The 18,182-nt window shown below is 43.1% G+C and overlaps 1 protein-coding gene across 1 annotated transcript in view; it reads left to right on the top strand.

Moving 5' to 3' along the window:
• The window catches only part of myo9b (myosin IXB), a 55,561-nt gene continuing 37,379 nt past the window's right edge, over positions 1-18,182 (top strand). The window contains exon 1 of the mRNA XM_013914276.1: positions 1-468. The gene's annotated coding sequence lies outside the window, so the exon portion shown is untranslated. The remainder of the gene's footprint in view (positions 469-18,182) is intronic.

Genomic DNA, 18,182 nt, shown 5'->3' with positions numbered 1-18,182 from the left:
CTTTATTGTATAGAATCTGGTGTGTGTGCCTTTTCCCTCAACTTTTTCAGCTCAGCCTGCCGCTGCTGTTATTTAGGCACAGAGAAAGGAAGTAGCGACAGGCTAGCTGGTTAGCCGGTCTGAAATCACACCGCCTGCGAGGAAGGAGGAATTTTTATCCCCCCAAACGATTCTTTGCTGTTTAATGAGCGCGTTTAAGTGGTCTTCGCGTTTCCCTCTCTTTCATTTCAGGTTCTTTTCTCCTCGGATTGAAACCTTCAAACTGATTGAGCTTTGTCTGTTTGGGACTTCACCGTTCTTAGCCTGCGTGCTGTAAATCAGCCTTATTTTCACCAGAGGAGAAAGGATAGGGGGAAGAAGAGTAGATTATTATTTTGTTTTATTATTATTATTTGTCAGCAGTTGGTTGAATCGCGGGGAATGCTTTTGAGGATTACACCGCGACGATGAGAAAAACAGACGGCAAAGGTACGTTAAAGTCAGTTTGCGTGAGCTCGTAGCTTTTTACGAGCTCCTTCTTTTATTTTGTTTCATGAGAACGTTTTTACAGTAAAGTCCTAAATGTGTTGCAGTGTTTTTACTTTAGTTGCTGTTGCTATGTGTTTTATTTTTAGGGTTACCAGGCACATCATTGACGGAGCTGTTATAGGAAGTTAATGTGAGGCGGCTCATAATGCGTTAACCCTTTCACCGTCCCCCTTCAAAGCCCCATTTTAAGACACGCTATCAGGCAGTATTCCCAGTTTTTGGACCGGTTGTGGTGATAGCAGCATGTCTGTTTGTCAAAGCATGTCAGTGACACCCAGTAGCGGAGCTGCATCCGTTGTGTGAACGTCCGAGAATCGAGGCAGACTCGTTGCAGTGCAGTGTCCGCGGGCCCGGTTAGGTTTCTGTCACCGGGCTTCTCACAATGAAAGGATCCCACTTGTTTTGTGTTGGGTGACATAAATCCAGCCAGAATTATCCAGGAAGTGTCAGCTGTTGTTGCAAACTGTCGTGCATGTGGCACATGAAGACATGAGAGATTGTAGCCCTAATTCATTATTGTTGCACAATCAAAGGTGACGTCTACTCGTACACAGAGCTGTGCTAAAGCTCGAGTCGACCCTCGTTTCTTGTCTTTTGGTAGGAAAACGAAGGAAAAGTTGCAGCGATTTATGGAAAAGTGCAACTGTAAATCTAAGTCGGTTATACAGGGCAAACCACAGATGGCCCAATTTTCTAATGAGCCTGAAAATCAGTGTTTGGTATGATTTCTTTAAAGTAGTTTCAGGAATAGTTCTCCAGGTTTGTTCAGAGTTCGTCCTTGGATGCTGATCGCTTTTTATTCCGTTTTTGTCCCGCGGTGTTTCAGTAATGTTCCGGTTCGGGCTCTGGGGTGGTGATAGTGGTTTTTGTGAATCACCTTGTTGGTCCAAAAATACTACTTCATGCTTGAAGAAATGGGACCAAATGACATGTTTTTGCAGCAGGCTGCTATCAACAAGTGCCTAAAGACACAAACGGCTTCTTTGCCAGGTTTGCTGTGTGGGGATGATACTGATTCATCTTTTGAGTTATGTACCTTTTTTATGCTTTAGTGATTCATAGGTCAGTGACACAACAAACAAAAAGAAGATGGTCTGGTATGAAGGCTGCAGGCAGCTCCAGAAAACTTTTATTTCTTTCTTTAGAAATTGAAAGTCTAGCTCCTTGGAGACAAAATATAAAGAAATGGGAGATGACCTCATACTTTTGCTGTAGTATTAAAGTATTCTGTGGTACTTTTATTTTCATATCAAGCTTAAATATTGCCTTTATCTCAGGACTGCATTGCAGCGAGCCAAGATTCAAACAGTTAACTGACTGTCTGGCTTAGTAATATCACTAATCACAACCCCTGCATAACTTTCCCACCTCTCATTTGCATCTGCTTTGGGGAACTACTGTTAACTCAGTTTAAAGGAAATGCCTGGTGGTGTTATCTGGGTAACATTTATAAAGAGGTTTCCCAGTATTGTTTAAGTATAGTCATGTCCAAATGTGTGCAGAACCTTAATGAATCCTTTCAGATCACTGCCTCTGTGACGACTGCTACCGTCTCAGTGGTGGGAAAAAGTAATCATACAGCGCAGTATTTACTCCCTCCTTGTTTCTGTCTTTCCATTTCTCATTTACTGAATTGTGGTTTAACTAGAAAGTCCTTTGCTGCAATTTTGCATTCACACTTCCTTTTGACACGCTGGTAATCACATGCTCAGGAATGGGTTGAAATAAGGGGACAGACCAGAAAGTGGAAAATTATAGCTGTCAGCTGTCAGCTGGTGTAGGGGTGCACAGCTTCAAGTTGTTACCTTGTGACCCAGGCGTTATAGAAGTGGGTGGGGGAAAAACTTGTTGACAGGAGGCTTTCAGTGTTTTCATTGCATGAGCAGGTGTGTCACAATTTTGTTAATTAAAAGGTTTAGTATAGAAATATTAATAATGTTGCTGTACGTGTTAAATGACACATTTGGAAACGGTCCCAATGACATGTGTGAGTAGCTTTTACTCGCTTGTATAGTATCATTAGTATAGAAGTATGAAGCTTCTGCATGCAAAAAGAAAGTGTCAGAACAGCTCTTGGACCCTTTAAGAATAGAGTTTATATTTATTATTAGTTTTATTATTTAGATAAATATCTGTCTGAAGTACAGACTGTGTGGGAACTGCGGGGTCTTGGATCATTATATTTGAAAATTATTTGGGGATAGAAGGAATCATGACTGGAAGATGAGCTTTGGATGAACATGTGGATTTAAAAAGAGAAATGGAGCCCTTTCTTTATCTCGTATTGGCTGATCCCACATGGACCTGTGACATTATCTCCAGTGAATTATTAAAACAGGTCCAACATGCAGGGGACTAGTGCTTGTTTGTGTTAGTCTGCATCACCTGGTTAGCTGAAAATATAAACTATAATATTGAAGCTCAAAATTGATTACAGTGCAGTTTTTTAACCCTGTAAATTTCATCTGGTTAGGTCCTTTACGAGGCCACAAAAATGCTTTAGTGACAGCCTGTAACCAGTTTTCAGAGTAAGATTACAACAATGTGCACGACTTCATTAGATTTAATGTTGTTTATTGTGCCGCTCAGCCGATAAACATCACCTCATCATTTTATTCTGTGCACAGTCACTGCATGTGTAATATTTTGCTGAAACAAGGTGTTAACCACACTCTCCAGCTGTAATGGGAAGCTTTTGTGGGTGTGTACAGCAGATCTGATTATATGGGACCTGCTGACCGCGCAGCGATGCCAGTTAAACATCAGGATATCGTCGGTGTCCCCATCTGTCGCGTTCAAAATTAAATGAACCCCCCGATCCCCGAGAGAAAGCTCAAAGATTCGATTTGCATTTATTAAAAATGCTTCCTGTTTTATAGCTATTCATAGAAATGTTGGCTGTTTCCAGAAATGGGATGAATGCCACTGTGACTCAGATGTGAACACACCGTGCTCTTTATTCTCACATAAATCCAAAGCAGAGATGCAGTATTACTCGGACTCTTCCCCCACTTTACCCAAATTCCCACCAACTTAAATTTTTTGCAAACGGCCAAACCCCCCCAAATTATACAGACCTCCTTAAAATGCATGTAAACGTTCAGCCAGTCCACAGAATGGCCCTCTGCCATCCTTTGAAAGAAAAGAGCCATATGGCCCCCACTAATGGTTTGTTGTCTCCAAACCCCGCTGCAGATCTGACAGTGGTTCAAAGATGGGGGAGGGGACCTAAAGCCAGCCACATCTCCAGATCAGCCTTCAGTTTTAATTGTCTAAACATCCAGTTGGATGTAAAAGATTTGCTTCTATATCGCTGAGCTGTTATTTCTCACGGACTGCGGGAGAGCTAGCTTTCATATTCGGCTTTGACTGATTAAATGTCTCTCGGTGTGTTAGTTCTTCCCACAGATATCAGTTTGTAAACCGATAGAGCTGTACAAAGCCATTGGCCTACTTATTTTAAATGTATGTAAAATAAATGCAGAGCTGTGGCTGATTGGGATCATTAAAGTGAACCACATTACAGGAACTTTTGTTGTTTCTAAACGCTGCGCTTATCAAGCTGTTTTCTGCAGCGACACCACAGCCAGGAAGTTGTTTTTCAAGGTTACGAAGGGGTAGAAAGCAAATACAAATATACTGGTATATTTTTACATTGATGTCATGTAAGATTACTTGTGGTTAGCTACTTACTCATAATCATCTTATTTTGAACTGGTGACTTGAGACGTGTGAGGCTATTTTCTCTTGGCACTCGGCTAAAGCGGCAGTGTAGCTTGCAGAGGATCGGCCAGCACCTCTGCCTAGCATATCTTATCTCAACTGTTTTCATGGTCACATGTTTTGGGGGAGGGTTTCTAAAAGTGAATTACTCAGAAGCTATTTGGTTTCTCACACTACTCATGATCAGAGTGAGAAACTGGGTTAAAATGGCCACTGCATCCACTGCGTTTTCAGTTTTTCAGAGTGTGTCTGCATCCTTCTTTTACTTTTAAAGTTTTCTGACAGAATGAGGACAGGAGAACAGGTTGAGCTATAGCGGGCTGTGGTACCGCTGTGTTTGCTAACAAGTCACTGTTGCAGCATGCGTTGTCTGTACATGCAGCTGATGTACTGGCATATACAGGCTACCTGTGAAATGATGCAGACACCTGCAGTCCCGTGACACTGCAGAGCAGCCTGAGTAGGTGGACTAGATCAGCCACCGCGGCGATCTCTATATTCTGTAAGCAGTGGGCAAACTTGAATTGAACCGAAAGAATCACAGATTTATTTTGGGGACTTTTACTGTGGATAATAAACTGTACTGTACAAACTGTGATTATATATAGAGGAAGTTGTTGCACCCACAGCAGATGTTCCTCACAGGAAAATCCCTTACTCTCTCCTCATAAGTCGTAATCAAATCTCATTACTGGTTTTGTTAGCAGGGATTTGATTTGTTTGAGTATAATATCTGTTCATCAACAGGTCATGAATAAAAGGAAAATGCACAGATTTCTGTTAAATGCGCTCACACAATCACTCTTATTCTCTAGCTGTTGAACATGCTCGTGCTGTGTGTTGTCACCTGGTCTACATACTGCAGCATAGTCACGCAGTATAAAACCTGAATGTTTTATACTGCGTGAGGTGTAGAAGGCACTGGTAAGGGCTTGGCCAGGAGAGCCTGACATGTAGAGACGTGCGTGCGTGCGCATACAATGCTACTGAAGAGGACGGGCTTCACTCTGACTCTTTGTGGGCTCAGGCAGTTTTATAGCATCATCACTCAAAGATGACATACCAATCAGCTGATTGCGATGAGTCCGACTTTCTGATTCCCTTTAGTGTTACTTTTTCACTTGGTAAAGCAAACTGGGAGTACGAATCCATGCAGAAAGAAGAACTGGGACACCAGCATGCGCCCATGTTTGTGCTTTCTGTGCATTGCAGTCTGTTACAGAAAAGCTCCGGCCTCTCTGTGGCAAACATCAGGCAAAAAGCTTCGCTTTCTGCAGAAACTGTTAGCTGACATTTGTAGCATGCAGCCATGGTTTTGTTGAGACTGAACTAGGGAGTGAGTGAACAAGTTGGTTTATGTAAGCAGCCGAAGAGACGCAAAATGAAGGCGAGCGGTGGAGTGTTTCAATTCCAAAAAGTCCTTGGTAACTCTCCTAGTCTGCTCTTTCAATGTGGTAAGCTCAATTTATGGGCTTTATAAATAGTCCCAGCTGTAATGATAGGGTACAAGTGAGGAAAAGGCAGGCTGATCGTTTATGGATGGCCTACTTACAGTGCATTTGTTTGCTGCGACTTATTCTTCGCTCAGTCATCACTGCAGCTGTCAAACACATCACGTCAAGATGAGAAGTCTAATTTGGATTATTATGATTATGACGAATGTGGCAGTTTATGTTCTAAGTGTAGGCGCAGTAATAATCTGTTGGTTTATCCAAAATATACAAATCAATAATTTTCCATAGTAAAAGTGCAAATTGGTCTAAAAGGTGCACTTAAACCTCCAGCAGTTCAAGTACAGTGATTTCGTATGGCATTGGGTTCAAGTCAACGTGCTGCATCACGATTGTTTACATTCAGAGACTGTTTGCGTCACCATGGCAACCATGCGAACAGGCTTTTAGAGACACGGTAGCTTTTTAGCCCAAACCCAGATTGTTGTCCTAACAAACTTTGTAGATTTTAATGACAATTTGTTAAGTTCATAAGGTGATAAAAGTGATGCAAATTAAGGAAAATAAAACCCTGCGGCTTCTGGTGTGAGCAGCGAAATGATTCATGCCATCAAATGTGGATCTTTTCACTCTCTGAGTAGAAAACATACAAATCAATAGATTAGAGGCTGTTTTTCTTTCGCAAACTGCTGTGAGGCTGTTTTGTTATATTAGCCGGCTTTCAGATTTCCAGTCTGACATGTCTGGCTGGAGTCTTTCTGTCACTCCTTCCTGTGTAGGAGGTTACTGTCAGCCTGACTGGTTGATGGCTGCGGCGAGCTGTAACCTCTCCCTCCATCCTCTGCGTGGTCACTGATCCCGTCCCTTGGCTCTGGATTATGGGCGACAGGGACACACCCTGAGGCTTTATTTGCTGTTGCTCTGCGTCTGAGTGTCAAATGTTATGGTTAAGCACGGTTAATAAAAGCCAGTCGCATTCTGTGTTGAGTGAATCTATGGTGTGTTCACAAATCTCAGTTTTTCTACCCGTTTGGTTCTCCTGTATGCTCACCAGCAGGATCACCTTTGTCACAGATACATTTGACTTAAAAATAATACTTAAATAATCTTAATTGCTGTTTCCAAAAAGCACGTTTGTCCCTTATCTCACGTGCTAAATGTGTGTCTATTGCCCCTGTTGTACTGAAGGCACCTCTGTAGTTTAGCTACCACGAAAGGTCAGTTTAAGTTGTTTTTCTTTTAGTTTAGCATTTAAAAAAAGCTCATTTTAAACAACTTCACTCAGATTCTTCAAGTTTCAAAGAGCAAAAAGCAGGAACTGGGGTGGACTTGTTTATATGTTGGTGGAAGAGGACGTTAGCATCATTCCTTAGTCATTCCTTTTGGAATGACCTGAGGGGAAAAAGAAAAGGATTATTTCATCCAGGCTGGGCAGTCTAGGTGACAAATCATTCCTGTTGCCTGTGCCAGGGTAGAAAGAAGCCAGTGTTACAGAGGACACTGGGAAAAGTGGCACAGATTGAGACTTTTGCTTACAGCTTTCCTTACAGCACCAGGTGAAGCACGGGGAATTTTACACAAGTAAAATCCCGTTTGTTCAGTTTGAGCAGATGTCTATTTAAACATGACGCAGTTTGATCTTTGGAAAATGCAATACCACATATGAGAACTGCATTTATTTTTTGGTACAGCTTTTCTTACGTTTGTTAGCTTTTTATTTCATTTTCGTGTGTGTAGCGTGGACGTGTTGCCACAGCTTTGTAGTTTAAGGGTTGAACTGTGTGTCCCATTGTGCCGACTGCAGCTTAGTCTCACCACTGGATGCCTGAAGGGCTGTGGAGAGTGACAAGAGAGGGGAAAGAGAAAAAACCAAAGACAGAAGAGCACAGACGAGGGAGGCATAGAAGAGCCAAGAGATGGAAAGAAAGAGCCGAGCCGAGGGCAGGAACAGTAGACCTCGGCTACGCTATTGGCTGAACTCCAGTCTGCCGTGTTTGTTTTTGCTCTATTTTTACCGTGCAGTCTGACACTGGTCACTGATGAATGGCTCCATATGTAAGTTGCATTTCATCTCACAGAAATCATTCAGGATGTCTGGCTCAGGTGGTAGTGTTAGGAGACATGGTGCGGTCCATTAAGGATGGAAGACGAGGACTGGAGAAGAACATGTGCTGTTTGGAAAATAGCTTTAGTGTCTCGTCAGTTGAGCGTAATCTTGTGGCAGTGGTCATAAATTTATGTCGTTTTGCTCTTACGTTTGTGTTCGTTAAGCTTTGCGGAAATGTACGCGGGTTGTGTTTGAACAACACGATTCTCGAAGTTGAAACTGAGGTCAAAGCGTGTACGAGACACTGGATGAGTACTGTTAGTGGCTTTAAGGTGCATCCAAATGGTTTAAACATGCTGTTGTGAACCACAGACACTACATCTCACTTTCTTTCCTGCTGTGTTGTTTCTACTATGATTAGCTTTGTAGTACGTGGCATTGTTCCCACCTGTCTGGCTGTTTAAATTTCCCCTGATGAACAAAGGCATGCGTCTTGAGTGTGGCATGTGAACTGGCTGTGGGAGTAAGGGATTTTACATATAGTTGGTGCAGAGCAGCGACTATTCTGGTGTTACAATGGAGTCATGTGTTTGGGAGGTGTTTTTAGTGCTGGTAGCCCACATGAGTGAGCGTGTACAATAATCCCCTCTGTCTGCCGCCTTCCCTTTGCTTCCTTTTCTCTCCTTCCTGATTTCTTTCTGCAGCTGCCCCACATCTCCAGATGACATACTGTAGGTTTGTGCTTGCGATAGCAGTTTATTGCGCTAAGAAGGGGCGAAGCGTTTCCTATCTAATAAACACAAGCGAAATGGTCTTGTGTAAACCAGGTTGCATCCAGAAGGTGGACACAGCAACACAAAGCAGCATATTTCACACCAGAAAGCCCCTCAGAAAGATGCTAATGATGACTTCCTATTTTAAATGCGGAAAAAGTCCAAATAGAAACTTTTATTTTGAACTCTGGTGAACTCGGGGTTTTTCCAAGTAAATCTCATTAAATGCTCAAACCTTATAAACCGGTCCATGACATGGGACACAGTACAGTAAATTCATGGAGGTCAGCAGATATTTTCGTGAATGATTCGGAGTAATCAGATTATTAATCACTTGGTGATTTAAATGTCAGCAAATGGTGAATAATAGCTTCTGAAATCAAAGTTGCATCTGATCGAATGAAGCGAGTGTTTGTTTTTTTAATAAATCACTAAAAATGTAACAGAGTGGAAACATTTTAGCGCGATCTTACTTCATTATTAGTTATCGACCATTTTGTCAAATGTAGAATATTTTCAAGGATTAAAGGATGTTATGCTGGTATTTGTTGTTCTGTTCACCGTAATAAACTTTTTTAGTCTAGGAAGGAGAAACAGCCAGCATCCTGGAAGAGTTCACTGCCGACCAAAACTGGTTTATTAGTCGTACGTGGCTCCAATGACTTGTCCGGAAAGCCCTCCGGAGTAACGTGTCGCCACCAGCCAGCGTGGTTCCCACAGCAAGCCAATCACACCGAGCAGCAGCTCCTGGGTTGCATTATGTCAGACATGCAACAGCCTCATTGCTCTGGTGTACTTCATGTGCATGCTGCTGCTTTGAATCTAACGTTTCGGCTCATCGCGCTGATCGGAAACATATTTCTCCATCCTTTCCTTGGATTAATCTCTAGGTGAAACATCCTTGGGATTGGAGGCTGTGCAGTGCACACGTCGAAAGCTGGGATACTCTTTGCATGTTTATTTGCATTAAGATCACGTTTGCTCTGTTGCAACTCGATGCCCGAGGTTTGAAAAATAAAAAACACTCCTAATATTTTGTGTTACATTCGTAACTGTTTTGTTGACCTTTCTGCTTCACTCGCTGGTGCTTGCCCTCTGGTCTGACCCACCCGGGTTACAGACTAGTAAAGAAGCGTTACATGTAAATCAGAAACACCTGAACACGGGCTTTTTATAGTCCGGAGCGCTTCCTCAAGCTCGTCCGCTCTCCTCTACTCGAGGAGACTTTGCATCTGGACCGAGTTAAACCAGCAGCACCAAATGTTAGACGGTGGGGAGCAGAGGGGGTGACCAGCGGGGGGTCGAATGGGAGGAGCTGGAGGTAACTCTCTGACAGACAATGATAGGACGGAGGCAAAGGGGCACAGCAAAGGGAGCGGTTACAAACCCAGCAGATCAGGCTGACGGTTGGTGAGACGAGGGGGAGTGTAAGGCCGTGGCCTGGGCCTCCTGGATTATTGCGGCGCTGTGAAATGTACGTGAAGTAATAGTTTACAAATGTCAGCTCTCCTCCACAGCACAGGACGAGAGACGAGGAACACAGCAAAGACTGTCATGTTGTTTTTAAACCTCTGTGGGGGATTTGGGGTCATACCTTCCTCCGAGGGATGTCAAATGAACAGCTGCCCGTTTGTCAATACATGACTCAGACACATGATATTGGGAGTAGCAGATCAATGCGGTGCACTCAGATGACCATGTTATAATTGATTAGCACCGTCCATCACGGCTGTGGACTGCTGGCTAACTCTCATTTGGTTATGGTTTTGAAGAACTGGGCGCTCGCTGTCATGTTAAATATTTATCATCTCTAATAATGTCTTCCTCTTCTCTTCCGTGTAGCGGGGAAGATGACTGTGACCGTGAGCTCTGTTGAATGAATGGGATAATATCATCAAGTCAAAGACTGGATCCCTGTGGCTCCTCTCTCCTTTATCCTCCTCTTTAGACGGAGCAGCAGATGCTCCTCGGCTCTGGTTTTATTGTTTGTGGCTGGCCAGCCTGGGAGCTTAAAGACGGAGGGGGAGGAGATGAGCTTTCAGTGCCCTTTTCTTCTTCTTCCTCCACTCTCTCCACAGTTCTCTCTCTATATCTGTGCTTGTCTTATTCAGCCCAGTTGGTGACTGTTGGATGAGTTAATTCCCTGATTGAGGTTTTTGGTCCCTTTAAACAAAAGGCTGCGTCTTTGAATAGACCACATGGCTCTAATAGGAGCCATTCACTGCCATTTTGGGTGCAACTGCACCTCCTATAGAGCCTCAGCCCTGAGGCTGATTCACCACCACTCAGCAGCAGCAGGAGCAATCTCTGTCTGTCTTTCTGAGTGCGTCTGTGAGCATTAGTCAGAAACCACATTCAGAGTTACAAACGCACACACACACAGTGAATCTGAGCTTCCTTTTCGTCGGTGTCACAGAGCACAATGCGGCCTCGCTTTGGCAAAGAGCCAGATCCTCTCATCCCCGTTAGGTCATGCAGAGACAGCGTAGCGGTGATGGATACCTCGGCGGCCCCAGCTCCGCTTTCCCTCGGGACAGCAAAGGCACTTTTCTCGACAGCATGGAGGCCAGCCGCGCAGATGCTCCCCGGAACGGCTGCACGTAGACTCGAGAGGATAAAGTCATTAGAAAATCATCGTAAAACTAATGATTACATTTAAGTTCAACACAGATGTTCAGATTGTTCAACAATTTCCTCCACTTCACAAACACATCTAAAAAAAACAAAACAAAATGCAAAGCTTTATTTAAGGTTTTGTCGAGGTTTGGGGATTGTCAGGATATCTGTATCAGAATTATAGATGTCAAAAATAAAGTGGTCAAAGTAAGAAATCAATGAACCTGAAAGGAGAAAAAAACTCCCACCAGCAAACTATACAAACCTAAAGTACACAGTCACGGTTTTGTGGAGGGGGTGTAAACGTGTGCAGAGCTGAATGCAACGTTTTTACAAAACTGCAGAAAACGTTTCATCGTGCTTTGATTGTTTGAACCTCTTCGACCTTTCATGAGTTTGGTTCCACTCTGAAACGTAGACGTATGAATCTGCCAAAGCCTCGTTCCCCTGTCACTTGGTGAGTCACATCCACAAGCGTCTGCTTTTGACACTCACGATGAGCAGTGTAATCTTCGCTCATTGCAACAATCACTCAGTACGTTTTATAAAGCCAGTAGGTGTAGTGTGAGCAGCTCATGGGTCTGCACACGGTGCGTTCGAGCGCAGCACTGAGCTGTAGGTCTCGTATGTTCTGGTCATCATACATATAAGATGTATGGAGTGTAAATGTGTTACAGCGCCACTGAAGCGTGGCGTCACTACATCTGTATAAGAAGATGCTAAATCTCATGGTAGTGTGTGTGTGTGTGTATATTTAAAAAAACAAAAATCCCAGATATGTAAAGCAAATATCTTAACAAACAAGAATAGCAATAGTAAAGTGCTTTGTGTGATAGACCAGCATAAGAAAGATAACGGAGACGATGTAATATAAATATAATGTAAACAACCTGGTTGTTCCAGCTCTGAAAAAGAATCCTAAGGCTCGGCTTCAGTTCAGTCTCCTCTAACGGTCATGTCCGTGGAGCGTCATGTCTGAGGTGGGAGCTGCTTGCAGCTATGACTCATGGGAAGCATCAGGCATCTTCTCATGGCGCTGCAGAGGAATGTTGGGAGTCCACACACACACACTGCTGACATCATAGCCTGCGTCCTTGTGAGTCCCATAGTATTTGAAGTTCATGAGCCTTCTGCCTCATCATATGTGTCATTAAACCATTCACTTCCTGTCAGCTCGTGTGTTGTTACTAATTGGCTGAGATGTGTGTCCTGTGAGGGTGTGTGTTGGTGTTTGGAGCTCCATTAGGGGTCAGGTTTACCGTCTGTAGCGCAAAGAGCACAATGTCCACAAGTTTCCAAGTAGGATTATAAAGGCTACACTAACTTTCCATATAAAGGCAAAATATTTATTTTCTCTCTTCACTAATCAGCGTCGTTCCTCGTCTTCTCTGGGTGGACCTTTCTTTGAATGTGGCTGAAGAGGGACTAAGACCTGGATGGCTTACTTCACTTTTCCAACAAAAATTCTTGTTTTACTGCCAAGTCTTGCTTCTGTTATGATGAAGTGCTTGTTTTATTAAGCTATTTGGTCTCTGTGCAGTCTGTCACAGGGGTAATCGACTTCTTCTGTACTCTTTCCTGGATCGTGTTTATCATCGCTCTTTTAAAATCGTCTGAAACATGACGTATTAGAAGAACTGAAATATTTAGTATAAACAGCGTAGCTCAATGAAATGTTAACCACACAACTGACTTGAATAGTTGTGCAAGCTGTGCATTTACATGTAATGAGTGGGCGAGGAAAATAAATATATCAACATTAGAAAGCCTCTTGGCTTGAGATACTGGAATATCTGCAGGAGGTGGTTTATTAAATAGATGTTCCCCTGGATGTCCGAACCTTTGCAGCTGCTACAGTTACTTATGAATTTCTATTTGTTATTTTCCCATGAAATGAAAATTATTGGGCTCCTTCAGTTTTTAATATGAAACTGATACCTTGGCTGTGAGTATCTGCAGATACCAGGGTTAAATGAATGACTTAACCACTGCTTTCATAATCTTTGTTTAAAATTAAACAAAAGATAAATGCATTGAAAATTAGAAAATGTAGAGTTGTTTCATTGGTCTAGTCATAAGGCGGTCATGTACTGCTGTCATTTACAGACATGATAGCTTCTGCTTTTGGATGTGACAAGAGATGGCTGAGGTGAAATCCTTTTAATCGTCTTGACAACCGAGGCTTCGATTCCACTTATGTTACCATAAGTGGAATCGAAGCTTCCTGAAAAGCGTGTAAAGGAGCAATTGAGCAAGAGAGAAGTGTTTTTGAGTACAAAGCTGCTGCAAACAACCAAAGAGCTCTTTGTGTAGCAGCCTGAAATGTCTGCTTTGCTGTTGGCTTCCTCCGCTGCTACTGTCGCTCCTGCTAACACCTGACGTAGTAACCACAGGGCCCACGTTAGCCTGCCTAGCCTTCTGAGTCAGGAGGGCTGCATCCCTATTATCAACATTTGATGCGAGCCTCCACCTAAATGTCTGCCGGCTTCTTTTCACTAAAAAATGGGTCACTTCTCCTGGGTTTCTCATGCTTTTGCATGCAAACAAATCAGCTCAGTCACATTTTGCTCGTACAACTGTACAACAAAATACACAATATAGAAATATATAAGAATATATGAAGAAATATAGAACAATAACAGCAGCTGTACGAGTAATAAATGGAAATGAAGAAATATAATGTCCAGGGTTGTGCAGTCCACATGTGTAAGTGTCTTGTGCAGTGCAAATATGCTTAAAGTGATTTATTTAAGTGACTTAAGTGATAAAGGGATTCAATCAGATGACCACGCAGTGTAGTTGTGCAGCAGCCACTAGTGTAAACAAAGTCCAGAAAGTCCAGTGTGTGTGTAAGAACCATATGTGTGGGTCAGGACTGTGTGGGGGTGTGATTGAGAGACCGTATCGCCTGCGGGAAGAAGCTCCTCCTCAGTCTCTCTGTGTTGGTCTTCAGGGAGCGGAATCGCTTTCCTGACCTCAGCAGAGAGAACAGTCTGTTGTTGGGATAGCTGAGGTCCTTCACCATCTTCCTGGCCTTGGTCCAGCACCGCCTGCTGTAGATTGAGTGCAGGTCAGGGAGCTCGGAGCGGATGGTGCGCTCAGCTGACCGCACAACCCTCTGTAGAGCTCGTCTGTCCTGCATGGTGCTGTTCCCGAACCAGGTTGAGACATTTCCCGTCAGGATGCTCTCTATGGTGCAGGAGTAAAAGTTCCTGAGCACCTTGGAGGGCAGTTGGAAGTCTCTCAAGCGTCTGAGGTGGTAGAGATGCTGACGGGCCTTTTTCATGTTGATGTGACAGGACCATGACAGGTCCTGCGTGACGTGAACTCCGAGGTATTTGAAGATGTATTTGGTATTTGGCTGGACAATGCAGAGGTGGGGGTGAGCGGTGTCTGATTTTAATTAGCAGCAGAGCTTGTTATTACTGTGTTCTGCTGCCCACAGTAAGCAGGTAAAAAGCCCCTCTCTATCAGCCCCTCGTAAGCAGCTGAAGTGCCAGGCTAAGCCTACGCAAAGCAGACGCCCCACAGTCTTATCTGAGGAATGCGTGGCATCGTCACCGAGGATCTCCTCTGCAGGGAGGAAGCTTTATTATCTCAAAGCCTCTTTCTCCTTTGATTGTCCCCTGAGACCACTCGTAGACGTTTACTTTTTCCTGCCTGTGTCTCCAGATTTTTTTTCTTCTCTTTTTTCTGTCACTACCTTTTTTATTTTAAGATATATTTGATTTTCCTTCTGTGCACTGCTGCACAAATTGAGCTGCAAATCTTCGTGCCTTGCATACGGATACTGTAGCCGTGTGCTTTCTCTGTTAAAGCTAGCGTAGAGAGAGCCGCTCAGGAGTTATTGAAAGATTCAAACCAGACGGCGCTCATGATGGAGGATAATGATTGTGCTGTCCTTTGTGGTCTCTAAAGTTTTGCATGCCTTGGCATTTTACAGGCTTGCATGTTTTTGGGACTGTGGTCAGCAAGCCTGGCAGGGCCACAAGCTCATGAGTCTGAAGTTGCTCTCCTTTTCCTCTAATTCTCAACTGTGGCCTCGATAATTACAGACTTGGCTTCATGAAGATGTCTTTGTTGTTGCATTTTTGTATTTCTCCATTTTATATTACGGTATGTAGTTTCTTTTGTACGCGTTATAGAGTTAATCCCTGCTGTATGTTTTTTTTCCAGTTAAACTTAAAGTGAACAGATGATGCTCATTTATCACAGAGGCAAAAGAAAACTGCAGGAAACGCAAACGACCAATGAAGGCTGCAGATTAACTGGTTAGAACACATCAGTTGCTGGGTAGCCTCGTGTGGTTTGCTTTGCTTTCTTAGTTAATCCAAAACATGAATTTCTTCATGAGATGCTAATTGTTGTGTAATTATTCTTTCTTCAGCAGACACTCCTGCAATTAACGAGTCAGGGAAAAGCCAGAACATTGGCTTTGCTACCGTTGCACAACTGGATTTTTGTGCACATGAAATGCGATGTCATCTTATCTGAGCTAGCCAACTATCTGCAGACTGACTCTGTATTCACGATTTTTGTCATTCACCAAAGAGTTTAATTGCAAACAAACTTTATGATGGGGAAATTAATCATTCATAATTGAGAAACCTCATGTGTCAGTGCCTCCTTTCTGTAGCGGTGCTTAATTTGGGGATTTCTGTGAGGAAAACTTTCCCTTTTTTTGCGTCTGCTTCAATGACAGAAATGATAAACTATCCGTCTTGGTACTTACAGGACTCGAGCCAGGATCGGTTTACCAAAGCCGGCTGTTCACCCTGCAGCGATTTAAGCCAGGTTCACGTTTCCCCAAGAGGGGGCTCGCAGCGAGCGCAGCGTGCATTACTGATGCACAGCCACGCTACGTGATCCATCACCAGCAAACTTTAGCCAGCTGCTTCTTCTGTGATTCACACTCAGCTGACCTGTAGATCACTGTTCTGCATTACGTTTGTGATAGACAGCATTAACTTGGATTATATTCTTTGGCTGTGACCCAGCTGGATGTTACAGTGAATCAGTGCTCAGCACTACTTCAGTTCTGCTCCAGGTGACTTCTAATGAATCTGCAATAACAGCCAGACTTTGAGTCAGTGATGTAAAGCTGTCATCGTGCCAGCCTGAGATACTCATACATCTCCAGAGTTGTTTTAGTCTAAAGTAAACAGATTCAAAGAAGTGACACTTTACAATGATTCGGATGCAGTTAGGCTCTGCATGAGTCTGTAACGATGCTGTTGGGGCGTGGGCGCTGTTGACTTTAACAGGGGAACCGCCAATAGAAAACCCGGGTGGCAGCACGTGTGGTCCACCAACTGCAGAAGTGCTTAACTTGGGGGTGGGGTTAAAATAATGTCCCAGCTGATGTCATACAATTCACTTCAAGATACAGCTAAACACACACACAGATTTAAAGCCATACAAAGTTTATTTAAAAGACATCAAGGAACCAATAAAAACTCTGACTGAAAACCTCGTTCATGCCCTCAAACTTTAAAGAAACTTTATTTCTGAGAGAATTCACCATCACCATCACCATCTTTTTTTTTATGATGGTCACGGCGATGTTTGTCTCCAGCAGCAGGAGTAATAATGTTGTTTTTCTCCTGTTCCTGTTTGCAGTCACGCCTCCCTTCATATAGTCTCACACATGGACACTATGTCACTTAAATAGCGATAAAGCCCATGATGGAGACAGAGTTTCCATTAAAAGACTTAAACTGCCAGAGCACTAAAATCATCATCATCACTTCATGGTGCAACAAGAAGTTGCAGAAAGTTCCTCTCAGGGTCTGCTGTGTGGGCAAAGCTGTTGCTTTTAAATAGATTTTAGATTGAAACATGTTAATGCAGGTAATAACCTACCTCCCATACTTACAGCCTAAATACACATATCTTCTGCTGTGATAAAAATAGGCAGGTTTCACTGGTTAATATACTGGTAACCTGAAATGAGAGCGTGGTTTCTTCTTTTCTTTTTAAATAAATCTTTGGAACGATGAGATGATGCTGTTGAACTGCAATATTACATCTAAACGGTTTAGCCGATGCTTTGAAAGAGCCGGTGTCTGACTGTGTTGCAGTTTAACTGCAGTAAATGTTACTGCACTTGTGCCAATCATGTGATTCGTCATGAAGACGTTTGTCCCTTACAGCATGAGGGCGAGTCTGGGAGCTTCCCCGTGGTGATGAAGTCAGTCAAGTCCATAGTAAGGAGTGAACAGCTCTCAGTGATCTGCTGGAAGTTGTGCAAAGACTGTTTTGTGTTGGCAACATGTCAGCAGTGAAAATCAAGTCATTGGCAGATAGAGATGAGTCGTTGTGGTCCAGAGTTGCTTAACTTAATTAGACCTGAACCAAGTGGTGCAGCATACATTACTGTAGTTGTTTTTTAAGACTGAATCATGTGCAGTCATTAGCCCAGTTGTGGCTTGCCCTAAGTGCTCTCAGCATTTGTGTCTTTGTTGCTATCACTAAGCGGAAGGGTTGAATTCCTGTGCAGCATCTGCAGCTGCAGCTTATGGTTTCCCTAGCAAGACCGTGTGACGTAAGTGATGTGACAATAATATGCATCTGATGCTTGACAAACGCGTCGTTTTCTCTCTCGTTGAAATGGATGTGTCTGACCTACTTAGATGACTGAGCTGTTTTTAAAGACAGCAAACATGGAAGGGCTTTTTTTTTTTTCAGTCAAATGTATTTAAATCAACATATATTGACCTACCAAACTCTTACATTTACTTGTATAGAGCTGTCTGCTAGGTTAATCAGCAGGATACTTGGAGTGAAATTCTGTGGGTGAAATTCCACAGATGAAATCTGATACTGAAGAGAAACTATTTCACTTTGTGCTTGATTCATTGTTTAGACCTGTGAAACGCTAAAACGATTTATATTGGAATTCAAAAAGTCATTTTCATAAATAAGCTCTGGACAATGTGAGAAGAGTTTTTATTTTAACATGTCACGTAAGGCTGCCACGATTAGTCGACTAGTCACGATTACGTCGACTATCAAAATCATCGACGACTGATTTAATAGTCGACG

The sequence above is a fragment of the Pundamilia nyererei genome, unplaced genomic scaffold, assembly GCF_000239375.1.
Source record: "Pundamilia nyererei isolate P.nyererei 1_Seehausen unplaced genomic scaffold, PunNye1.0 scaffold00183, whole genome shotgun sequence".
NCBI lineage: Eukaryota > Metazoa > Chordata > Actinopteri > Cichliformes > Cichlidae > Pundamilia > Pundamilia nyererei.
This window is presented reverse-complemented; position numbering and strand designations above follow the sequence as displayed.